At 36.5% G+C, this 12,949-nt stretch overlaps 1 non-coding gene across 1 annotated transcript; it reads left to right on the forward strand.

Annotated features, from left to right (window-relative positions):
• The first annotated feature begins 2,620 nt into the window (after positions 1 to 2,620).
• LOC128279644 (small nucleolar RNA R71) lies at positions 2,621 to 2,727 on the forward strand. The gene has a single exon (XR_008269843.1). It is a non-coding gene; the product is annotated as a small nucleolar RNA R71 (small nucleolar RNA).
• Positions 2,728 to 12,949: the final 10,222 nt, after the last annotated feature.

The following is a 12,949-nucleotide window of genomic DNA, read 5'->3' on the forward strand; positions in this document are numbered from 1 at the left end:
ACATTATCACTCAATTCACTAACCAAATCATACCAAATCTAAACCAAAATCATACCAAAGCATATGTTTCAGTACTTCAAATTACATCATTCAATCTCATGACCAAAACTTACCACTTTCTCAAATAAACATATACCATTACTTACCAAAATGACCAATTTTTATAGCCATTCAAAACACATCATATTAATCATATTGCATCACATATTTCATACCAAGAACTCATTCATATACACAACCATGATCAAGCAAAATCACATGGCTAGATATATATACATTACAAAACATAACCAAAATCCTCTAGCCTATACATGCCATACTTCAATATATACATTTTCAAAAGGTAACAAATTAGAGTTCGATAGTGTGGTGATGATCCTTGATTATCCCCGAGCTCCCAGTAGCTTTGATATCTATAAAACAATGCAAACACACACAAAGTAATCTTTCAGAAGCTTAGTAAGCCATATAAAAATAAACTTAACATTCAAAGCATGAAAACATCATCAAATTACATATAATCCATTGCCAATTACTATCTCAAACCTCAATGTCCATATACATTTCACATATTCCAAATTCTTTAACACATATAACATATTTTCTCATGCTTTCATCACATATCAACATTTGTTCACTAAAATACATATACTTACCTTTCATCATCAAATATGATACTCAATTCAAACGTACCTGAATCGGATACATGTCCACATAACAATTCATTTACTCAGAATTCCCGTTGAATCGTTTGGAATCATAACAATATGAAAATAACTGGAAAAGCTTGTACAATGCCTATGTCCCAGACGTGGTCTTACATGTAATCAAATATCGATGCCAAGGTCTTACATGAAATCAAATATGATGCCAACGTCTCAGACGTGGTCTTACACGTAAATCATAAGTCGATGCCAACATCCCAAACGTGGTCTTACATGTAAATCATAAGTCGATTCCAACGTCCCAGACGTGGTCTTACACGATAACACATATCGGATCCTATGTCATGACATATGTATCCTAACTATTCCTAAGGTTCATACGGGGCTTTACAGACGTCGGAACTTGTCGATACTTTGTCGGATATCTCATAATCAATACACATAACCATTCATCATTATTCTATAGCATATAAAGATAAATAAACCATCTCAAACACATTTATTTGTATATTGACTTACCTCGTACGACTTCGAATGAACATTATTGACTACTTGACGACTTTCGACTTTTCCCGATCTAATTATGTTTTCTTTTGTTTTTGATCTATATAAATTCAAATTTAACTCTTTTATTCATCAAATCATTCAAATCAATAAACAAACACACATTTAGGGTATTTTACAAATTAGCCCTCGTATTTTTCATATTTTGACAATTTAGTCCTTAATTCACAAAATTGCAAAATACACAAAATTTCTTTGCACACATACCTAGCCGAATTCTCATAGTGTTCATACAAGGCCATATGTTTCATTTTTCACATTTTAGTCCCTCAAAATCTCCTTTTTACAATTTAGTCCAAATTACTCAAATTCATCAAAAATTCAAAGACAAAACTAAGTAATCTAACACATATATTTAATTTACTAACATCAAACTTCATAAAGCTCATAGTTTCATCAATAAAATAACTCAAAATCATCAAAACAATCAAAAATTGAGACATGGGCTTGATAGTATACAAAGCAACGATAAAAAAAACGTAGAAATTATCGAAAATGGATCAAAACACATACCTCAATCAAGAAAAACCTTAGCTAAAACCTAAACTCTTTTTCTTATTCTTTTACTTAGTGTTTTCGACAACCATATATGAAAATGAACAAAAATATGACTTTTGTTTTAATTATAATTCATTTTGTAATCAAATACCATTTTTAACCTTAATAGTTAAACATATAATTCATATTCATTAAGGCCAGTTATGACCACTCATTCTTTCAATGGTTAAATAACAAGATAAGAACCTTTCATTTAAAAAGATATAGCAAATAGGCACTTTAAAAATTAGCAAGCCACTTTTACATTTTATGCAATTAGGTCCTTTTATCAAATTAAGTACATAAACGATTAATTTTTCATACGAAACTTTCACACATACTAATTCACATATATTAAGCCCAGAAAATAACATTAAAATATTTTTTAACTCAGATTTGTGGTCCCAAAACCACTATTCCAACTAGGGTCTAAACTGAACTATTATAGGGGTTATTGTTCTAGTTGAAATTACCCATGTAGCATACAGATGCTAGTTTTGATGGGAATTTATCAACCATATGGTCTTCACCATAATAAACACATGATAACTTGGCTGATTTTATCTCCTAGACTACAGTATGCCTTTTTATTATTTTAATCATATTAGCCAAAGAAGACATATGGCCTGTCAACGAAGTGATTGCGTCCAGCTCCATAGTACCCACAGCTCTCTTGCTCGTCCCAACTCTTGTGCTAGGATATTGATAATCATTATTGGCAATCTTTTCCAAAATTTTATGTGCTTCATTATAATATTTATCCAACAAAGTACCATTGGCTGAAAGCATCAACTACCATCCTCATATATGCATTCAACCCATTATAAAATATCTCAATCTAAGTCCAGTGTTGAAACCTATTCATCAGACATTTCTGAATTAAATCTTTAAACTGTTCCCAAGCTTCATATAGTGTTTCATCCTCGAATTGTCGAAATTATGTGATGCCATTTCTAAGCCTGGCATTCATATTTAGGGGATATACGTCGAAAAAACCTCTTGAAAAGATCCTTCCATGATACCACTATTCCCGAGAGCAAAGCATTCACCCATGCTCTCGCACAATCTCTTAAAGAATATGAGTCGCAAAGCATCTTTAGGAAAAACCTTTTGTCTAAACGAGCCACAAACCTCTAGAAAAAGTCATAAAAGCAGTCTTGGATCTTCAGTAGGTAGTCCACCAAATAGTCCTACTATTTGTAACATCTGAAACATTATTGGTTTCAGCTCGAATTGCTGAGCCTATATTTATGGTCGACTATCCCTGGATTAAGGACATCAAAAATTGGCACAACATGCTCTTGGATTGGTCTGTCCTAGTCATCTATCACCCCACGAATATGAGGATTAGCGTCCTAACCATTTAAATTATCATTCATGTAACAACCTGAGTTTAGGGCTAGTCAGAACAGTGGTTTTGGGACCATGAATCTAACGTAAAAAAACTTTTTTTTATTATATTTTCATGGTCTACAGTTTTATGGACTGATTTCATGAAAATTCCATTCAAAAATTTTGACGTTTGGGCACTGAATTTAGTAAAAAAGTACTAAATTGTAAAAAGTGCAAAAGTTGAGTTCTACTTGTTAAAGGAGTCCAATTGCTATGAGATTTTAAATTAGAGGTCCTTAGTTGGTATTAGACCATTGGATAAGTTAGTGGACAAAAATGGGCATGAATAGATGAAATTTCAAAGTTTTGCATTAAGGGCATTTTAGTCAATTGGTAAATAAATGAATAAAAAGGGAAAATAAAGCCAAAATTTTTCTCCATCTTCTTCTCCATGTGCCAAAAATTAGAAGGTCACCATAGCTAGGGTTTTTTCAACTTCCAAGCTTGATTGTAAGTAAATCCTAGCCTCGTTTTTAATGCTCTTTACATTTTTGAAGTTGTTATCATCCGATCTAGCTATTTCTACTATTAATTTGAGCTATGATTGAGGTCTAGGGTTTGAATCATGTTACATATTTGTTCATTTTGATGTCTAATGGTAGATTATGCAAGTTTAATGTTAGATAAACAACTTTTACTAGGTGATTTTTGATGAAAATGTCAAAAGGACTTATTTGTAAAAAGATTTCAAAATGTGTGTAAAAGTGTGATTTAATGAAAAATGTGAGCTGCTATAGGGTTCGACTAGGCTTGGGTCTTGATGAAATTGAATAGATTTCATTTTACGAGCCTAGGGATTAAAATATGAATATGACAAAGTTTAGGGGAAAAATGTAATTTTGCCATAGTGTGATTTTTGGACTGAATTGAGTAATGTGTTAAATAAATGAGTTAAATTTTCTATTATAGATCAAGAGAAATGAGGTTCGGACCTAGATCGGGGGAAAAACAAAGTCTTTGACAATTAGGTCGATTTCCACTATTTTTGTACTGATATAAGTTCGTATGTAAATAATGCAATGTTATTTATGTTTTAATTTCTTTAATATTGTATGAATTGTGAATTGCTCTTGAACATAATTGACAAATTTTGACAAGTGAGAAAACCCGGTTGAACTTTAGGAATAGTTAAGATACGAATGTCATGACATTAGGGTTATTTGAGATTACATGTAAGACCATATCTGGGATATGACATCGATATGAGACTTCGTGTAAGACCATAGCTAGGCTATTGGCATCGATATGAGATCCCATGTAAGACCATATCTGGGATATGGCATTGGTATGGTGCTATAAGTGTGAGATTTCCTGAGTATCCTTTAGTATTCCTAGTGGTTCAACGGGAATCATAACAGAAATGTTAATGTTGCGAAAGACTATGGTATCTTGCAAGATAGTACAGGTATGTAAGTAAAACTTATGCTTAATGAGCTCGATATGTGTTGAATCCCTCGGTAAGGTTATGATTGTGCAAGTTATGATACTAAGGTTATAATAATATCCATGCCAAGTTGGACTATGAGATTTATAATGACATATATGTTAATTCATTTCATGTTAATTGCATGATAAATGTGTGTTTATGATGCTTATTATTTGAATAGGAACTTACTAAGCTTTAAAGCTTACTCCCTTTCTTTTCCCTTGTTTTATAGTGTCACGAAGCTAGCTTGGAGATCAAAGACTTTCAGAGATCCATTCACACTATCAACTTAACATTTTGGGTACCAATGATTTTATTGTTTTGAGTTATGACATGTATAGGGACTTGGTCTTTTGTTATGTGTCATAATTGAGTTGGCCAAATGTGTTAGCTTATGTTAGTTTATAATTCATTTTGTTAATGGCCATTGAAATTGGCTAATATTGGTTTAAGTATATGCATATGATGATGCCTTTCATGGATGTGGAAATTTGTATGGTTTGAGTTGAATAGCATGTGATGGTTGTATGTGATAGATGATAGTATGTGAATGATGTGTGGATGCCTTGTTTGTGGCTGATTGGGTTGAATGTATATGCCTGGATTGGTATTATATACTGTTGTATAGGTTGTGCATGGAAGGGTGGCAAAAAGGCTTGGTAAATAGCCTTATTTTTGTCCCCATGGGTAGACACACGGGCGTGTGTCTAGGCCGGGTGTGACACACAGCTTGCCCTATAAGCTTATGATCCGGCAGTGTGTCCCCTTTACCTTAATTGTTACAAAACAGAATGCTTAGTATCGAGCACACGGGTAGAGACACGGGCATGTGTCTCAGCCGTATGGATGACACGGCCTCAAACACTAGCATGTCCCTTGGCCGTATGAAGTTTGCACCTATTTTATGAAAAATTACGAAAATTAAATCAACCACACAGCCTAAGCACACGGGCGTGTGCCTTGGCCATGTGACTTCTTTTTTTTCATGGATGACAAACAGAGAGTTACATGGGGTCTCGACACGGGCGTGTGTGACCACACGGCCTGCCGACACGGACGTGTCCCAAGCCACACGGGCATGCGACCCCTGTTTGGTGAAAAGTTTTCTAAGTGTTATAAAATTTTCTAAAGTTTTTGGTTTAGTCTCGAACCAATTCCAAAGCATGTTTTGGGCCTCGTAGGCTCGTTATAGGGACGATTTGAATGTATGTGAAAAGTTTTAAATTTGAATGGAAATTTATGTCTCAGTTTGTATGTTTGTTTACGTTTAAGTCCAGTAACGCCTCGTACCCTGTTCCAGCGTCGGATACGGTAAGGAGTGCTACAATTCATACCAATTATCACCCTTTGAACAGGAAGATTAGCATCTTGACCATTCGAATTATCATTGAGACCAGGATCATTCCCATTCCTAGCCATTTTTCGTAGTTCTTTTCGCCTTCTGCGTAAAGTTCTTTTGATCTCTGGGTCAAAAGGATCTTCTTTATTAGCAGGAATGCCTCTTCTCATGCACTGATGGCAAACCTGTGGAAATTAAAGTAAACTAAGTTAAATAAAAAATGGAATTAAGTAAAATAACCAAACCAAATTAACCCAAATTGTCGATCTCCGGTAATAGTGCCAAAAACTTGTCGCGTGTGAATATGATATGTGAATTGTACAAGTATACACGTCGAATCAAGTAATAAAGTGACAAGTGAGATCATATCTACAGGGATCAAATTAGGTATAGAAATGGTAAAGTTATGATAATGATTAATGTTATGGTATAGTCGAGTCAAGTACGCAGGGGTAAATTAAAAGAATAAAGATAAGTGTGAAATATATTTTTGACTAATATTAGAAAATGCTAAGGCACAACAAGAGTAAAAATGCAACAAAAATTACGAGAATGATTATGTGAATCAATTGTGAGCAAACTAAAAATGTTATGGCAAAGATGTTGTGACAACAGATTGAAGGTCTATAATGTTGATTGGAAGGTTGGGATTACTAAAAATTTGCCCTTACTTTCCATACTGTCTCAACAAAATCATACTTAATCTATTGTTCAGTGAATAGACCTAAAGTGACTTGCTTCTTTCGAGAGCAAGGTCTCAAGTTACCTGGTCTATTTCTATAGGCCCTATCACGGTACCCTACATTATTTTGTCTTCATTCCATATGATCGTTGCTCTATGTCTAGATTCTTTTACAAGTATCTATCGAGAACTTGCTCATATCATTCAATTATGGTCTAACTAATCCAACCTTTTCAGAATTAGATTCAGTTTTATGGGCATACTTTACATTCATATATGTCTAGAGAATATACACATACAATTAGGAGATAAAATAATTGAATGAAATAGTAAATTAATTCAAATATACGCTTCAACTGTAATGCCCCAAAATATAGGTACTTATTTTTTGTATGTTGTGTAACTCAAATGCATGCTTGTCTTAATGGTTAAGTGTCTTGGAAAGCGCATGAGAAGTCTTGGGTTCAAGCTTGGGCATTTGCAAAAAGCTTTGTTTTAAGGAATGAACCCTTGCCATGTGTTACTAATGCTAAGGGACTTGAGTTTGAGTCCTACTGTGCGCAAGGGATGTCTTTTTGTTGTTGTGCCGTGTTAGAGGTTGTTTGTCAGTGGGATTTTGATACTCATGAACGATTGAGAGTGTTGAGGGGAGTGGGGAGTGTATAGCGGAATTTTAGGAGTGTTGTAGGGAGAAAAGATAGGATTTTTTAACGGGATATGGATAGTGTTTAGTTGGAGAAATTTGAGGAGTCAAGTGAGGAGAAAGTTAAAGGTGCCATGTGGGGGAAAGTCTTTGTGGCAAAATAGGTCATAGGACTTTCCTTTTCTCTAGTACCGAAATTGTGTGTTTGTTATTGCTCTCCATTTTGGTAGATTTACTTTATTGTTCTTCTTTGCGTTTTTGGTTGAGACCGAATTGACCATTTGGGTATTTTCTTTTACTTCTCCAAACCTTATCCAAATACCCTTTCACTCCTTATCTCTATTCCTTTGGTTTTCTTCAAGCGTCCCTTCTCCCATTGCTAAAATCGAGTATTTTTTACTTTTCCCTCTTCTCTTTCTTTTAGCTCTGTAGTTATTGGTTGCTTCTCTTTTCACTTTCAGATCATTTTATTTATCACTTCTATTTATCTAGCATCTTGATCGAATACTACTCCACCCTCTACTCTTTTATCTTTGTTTTTTCTTCGGGTTATTGAGGATTCACTGACAAATCGGTAAGTGCTCTTGGTTTTCTCTTTTTGTTTCTCTTCACCATTATGATATTTTTTTAATATCTCCTCTTCGGTAAGTGCACTAAGGGTACGATTTTACCAATTTCTCCCTATCACTCTATGTACTTTCAGCTTTCATGGTGAGTGTAGGCTGACTGTTATCCTCTTCGAAGTGATTTTTTGTTTTTCGGTAGGTTCCTACTTGGTTCTGTTCTTTCGGCTTTCTTTTACTTTCCCTCTCTGTTCTGTTAATCTTGTAGCTAACACCTCCTTTTACTGTCGAGTTGCTAGGAGTATTGGGTGACTAATCTTATTTAGCAGTTTAAGTGGGTTAAACTACTTTTGTTCATTCAAGGCAAGTATCTAATGTTTTTGGAACTAGGTATTAAAGAGAAGGGTGATTTACCTTTTTTGTCAAACGGCTAATTGAATGCCTTGTATCAATGTAGGATTGGTGCTCGTGGACTTCTAGCACTTTTCGCAAACAGGTGTGTGTAACCACACTGCTATAAACGTAGATCGGCAAAAGCCAGAAAAGTATGATTGTTGATGCTTCACGAGCGTGCGTTCCCTCGTGTGGTAATTTGAAGGCGTAAAATGTGGGCGGTTGATCGTAGAGGCCCCAGGAGCATTTTTATGGGCTTGGGCCATTTTGGACCACGATGGGCCAGAATGGGCCATGTGGACTCCACGAGCTTGTGGACCCTACTCGGGTAAACCACACAGACGTGTGAAGATTATTGGACCAGGCTGTGTAGTTCACACAGCCAAGGTCATTTTTGGGCTTTATGGGCCACACAGGTGTGTGGGCCCACATGGGCCTTGTTATGGGTTTTGGGCCCATTTTCACTGTTTGATTGTTAAGGTTGCACGAGTCGCCCAAGACGACTGTGGACCTACTGTTGGGTTGGTAAGTACACTTAGAACCTATACTGATGAAATGACCATTATACCCTTATAAGGTAAAATGACTAATATACCCCTATGTTATGTGTAACTGTATTCGAGCATGATATTTCTACATACATGTATGATATTATGACATGACATGTTTCATGGGGGTGGTTTGATATATTTGGAAGAAGTGTACTGTACTGGCATCTCTACTGCAAATACTATTTAGTGCTGCAACAGGTGTTATATTTTGGAGTGTAGTGATGGGTGGGTCGACTTTTTCCCCACATAGAGTGTAGGGCTGGATGGAGTGGAGTGTAGAGGATGGATGGGTAGGACTTCTGATTGCATTTCTGTTACTGTTACTGTAATAGGCTAAGGCCCACACTGATACTATTACTGTAATGGGCTATGGCCCTAACTAATACTGGATTGTCACAAACGGGCTTAGGCCCAAACTGTATTTGCCTACGATTTGATTGATTATTGTAAAGGGATTACACACTGAGTTTTTCATAAACTCACCCTTTTTCTTTCCTGTGCAGGTAATCCTTAGGTGGGTTAGTGCTGCGAGGGACTCGATGGAGGCCACACAACTGCTCTTGCTACTGTTTTAAACTTTTAATCTTTAAGCTATTTAATTTGGGTATTTGTTATGTAATAAGGCCTCTTTAAATTTGTACTTTAATTTGGGGTTTACTTATTTTGATTTATATTTGCTAGTAGTAGGACGCGAACTTTCAAAAAGATAAATGTTTTTAAAATACCACGCTATTATCGGGTTTGGGGTGTTACATGTAGTGGTATCAGATTCAAGTCGCAAAACTCAGTTGTGGATTTGGAATTTTACTTTAAAACTTAAAACTTTGAAAAGAACTTTTTCAAATTATTTAAAAATATTTGGAAGTGTTTTACTGATTGTGTGGTACACCGAGTCTCCAGCGCCGATCCAGTAAGTTCTCTGAAACTATTACTTGTGTAAATTGAAATACTGAGATTGCTATAGGCAATAGACTATATTGAGACACTTTATTAGGGTAACCTAAAATTGTAGTAAGACTGCAATCTACAAAAACAAAAACTCTGAATTATTGATACTGTTCCTTATAAAACATTTGTTAATAAACATTGGAATTGTAAAACTGATGCATAAAACTATTAATATCGATAAAGCATAATTCGATAATAATCACCAGAGGTACTCGTGGAAGGGGTATAAGAGGCCGTGACGGAGGTTGTGGAGGTGCTCGGGATGGATCATCGGCATCAGGCCATATGCCTAACAATGAAGCTAGGGAGGCACCAGCTTCACTTGTAACTGAAACTAGGTCACACGACCGTCCAGCTAGGGACGACGCACTGCCCAAGCTATGTTTCAAATTTTGGAAAGGGTCACTGGGCCTAATACTAGTACTGTGGGCCATGGGTATGTGACGGAACTACTCAGGTCTAATGGGGCTGAGCTCTTTAGTGGTATCGCTGGAGTTGCCCCTAATGTGGCTGAATATTAGATTGAGGCCATAGAGAGGATTATGGAGGACCTCGACTGCACCCCAAAAAGAAATTAAAAGGTGCTGTGTCATTGCTACTAGATAAAGCCTACCAGTGGTGGCTTACAGTGAAAGAGGGTACTCAGCCCGACCGGTTGACTTGGGAATTTTTCAAAACTACATGCCTGGGTAAATATGTGGGCTCTAGCTATGTGGATGCCAAGAGGAGAGAGTTTTTGAATTTGACTCAAGGGGATAAATCAGTAGCTGAATATGAGCCTGAGTTTTTGGGACTTAGCCGCTATACGCGTGGGATGGTCGCAACTAAGTATGAGCACTGTGTTTATTTCGAAGATGACCTCAGAGATAATCTACGAGTTCTAATAGCTTCACAGAGGGAATGAGATTTTGCTGTTTTAGTGTAAAAGTGGAAGATAGTTGAGGATGTGAAGCGCGCTAAAAGCCAAAATCGCGAGAAGGACAGGGGAAGGAACAAGAGGGTTTAGGAGCCCTCAAGCTCAATTGTAGGGCCTAAGAAGAAGGCTAGATTGGATGGGCCAGCCAGAGTTAGGGCCCTTGTTGCTGCTACTGGACCGCAACTTTGTGCTAATTATGGGAGACGCCATCAGAGCGAGTGCTGGAAAAGGTTAGGAGCATGTTTGAAGTACAGATCTATGGAACACCGAATCAGAGATTGTCCATAGAGGCCTGATCAGATGCAAGCTATGGGTATGGGTATTGTTCAGCCACTGAGAGGCCGTGGTCAGGCTAGAGGTGGAAATGGTATGGGCCGTGGTTGTGGAGCACCGGGCAGAGATACTGGTCAGACTAAGGTAAGGTAGCCAGCTCTAGTTTGTACTTCACGTTGCCGAGAGGACGGAGACGCTCTTGATGTTATTACGAGTACGTTCTTTATCCATAATATAGCTTATACTGCATTGATTGATGTTGGATCTACGCACTCTTATATAGCATGCACTGTAGCTGAAACTTTAGGTGTAATGGTTGAAAACACTAGAAGTAAGGTTACTGTGTTGAGTCCATTAAGGCAATCAGTGATAGTGAATAAACTATTTAAGGATGTACCCTTAGAGGTTTAAGGAGTGATCTTTTTGGTGGATTTAATGGAACTCCCTTTTGGAGAATTCGATTTAATACTGGGTATGGACTGGCTGGTTAAGCATCAAGTGAGTTTGGATTGTACTACTATGCGGGTGATATTGAAAACTGCGGATGGTGACGAAGTGGTTGTGATTGGGGAGCGTCAGAATTATTTGTCAAATGTGATTTCTGCACTTAGAGCTGAGAAATTGGTTCGTAAGGGGTGTAAGGCGTATTTAGCCTATATTGGAGTTTCTAATTCTGAGGTTCCTTCTGTTAAAGATATTAGAACGATTAAAGATTTTCCTAATGTTTTCCTCGATGAACTGCCTAGGTTACCTTCTAACCATGAAGTTGTGTTTGGGATAGAGCTCTTGCCTGGTACAGCTCCGGTGTCTATCGCACCTTATAGAATGACACCGAAAGAGCTTGTAGAGATTAAAGCTCAAATTCAAGAGTTACTGGACCGAGGGTTCATTTGCCCAAGTGTGTCTCCGTGGGGAGCACCAATTTTATTTGTGAAAAAGAAGGATGGAACCATTCGTATGTGCATTGATTACCGGCAGCTGAACAAATTGACTATTAAGAATAAGTACCTCCTATAGAGGATAGATGATCTATTCGACCAGTTTTGAGGAGCTTCAGTCTTCACTAAGATTGATCTCTGATTGGGGTACCATCAATTGAGGGTCAAGGAGACTGATGTTTACAAGATAACATTGAGGACTCGTTATGGTCATTACTAGTTCCTAGCTGTTTGGACTGACGAATGCACCAGCTACTTTTATGGATTTGATGAACCGAGTGTTCCAGCCCTATCTAGATCAATTCGTAGTGGTGTTTATAGATGACATTCTAGTGTATTCGAGAACTAAAGATAAACATGATGCACATCTCTGGGTTGTTCTGCAGATTTTAAAGGAGAAGCAATTGTAAGCTAAGTTCAGCAAGTGTGAATTCTGGTTACGAGAGGTAACATTTCTGGGCCATGTGGTATTTGTTGAGGGGATTAGGGTTCATCCTCGAAAAATTGAAGCTGTTATGCAATAGAAGCTGCCTTAAACGATATTTGAGATTCGAAGTTTTCTGGGTCTGGCTGGGAATTACAGATGTTTTGTAGAGGGGTTTTGTAATAGCCTGATTTAGACCCTAATCAGAATGGTAGTTTCGGGACTACGAATCCTAGTCAGAAAAATATTTAAATATTATTTTTCGTGTTTATTATATGTGAATTTGTATGTGTGAAAGTTTCGTATGAAAATTTGATTGTTTATGTGCTTAATTTAATAAAAGGACTTAATCGCGTAATGAAAACTTAATAGTTTAATGTATAAGGGCTAAATTGTTGCTATCTTTTTAAATGGAAGTACTTATGTAGTAATTAGGCCATTGGCTATATGAGTGGACGGTTGTAGACATGTTTTATATGGTTTTACAATAAAAATTTTAAGGTTAAATATGTAAAATAATAAATGATATATATGATATATTATAACATAAAAAAATAAAGCCATGCATTTTGTTCATACTTTTGACCCAAACTAAAAAGAAAGAAAAGAAACTAAAGCTTGGTATATTTGGCCATTTCTCAAGCTTGATTCAAGGTTAGTTTGGTTTCAGTTTTTGATAATCTTTACGTTTTTGA

This window comes from Gossypium arboreum, chromosome 8 (genome assembly GCF_025698485.1).
Source record: "Gossypium arboreum isolate Shixiya-1 chromosome 8, ASM2569848v2, whole genome shotgun sequence".
Classification (NCBI taxonomy): Eukaryota; Viridiplantae; Streptophyta; class Magnoliopsida; order Malvales; family Malvaceae; genus Gossypium; species Gossypium arboreum.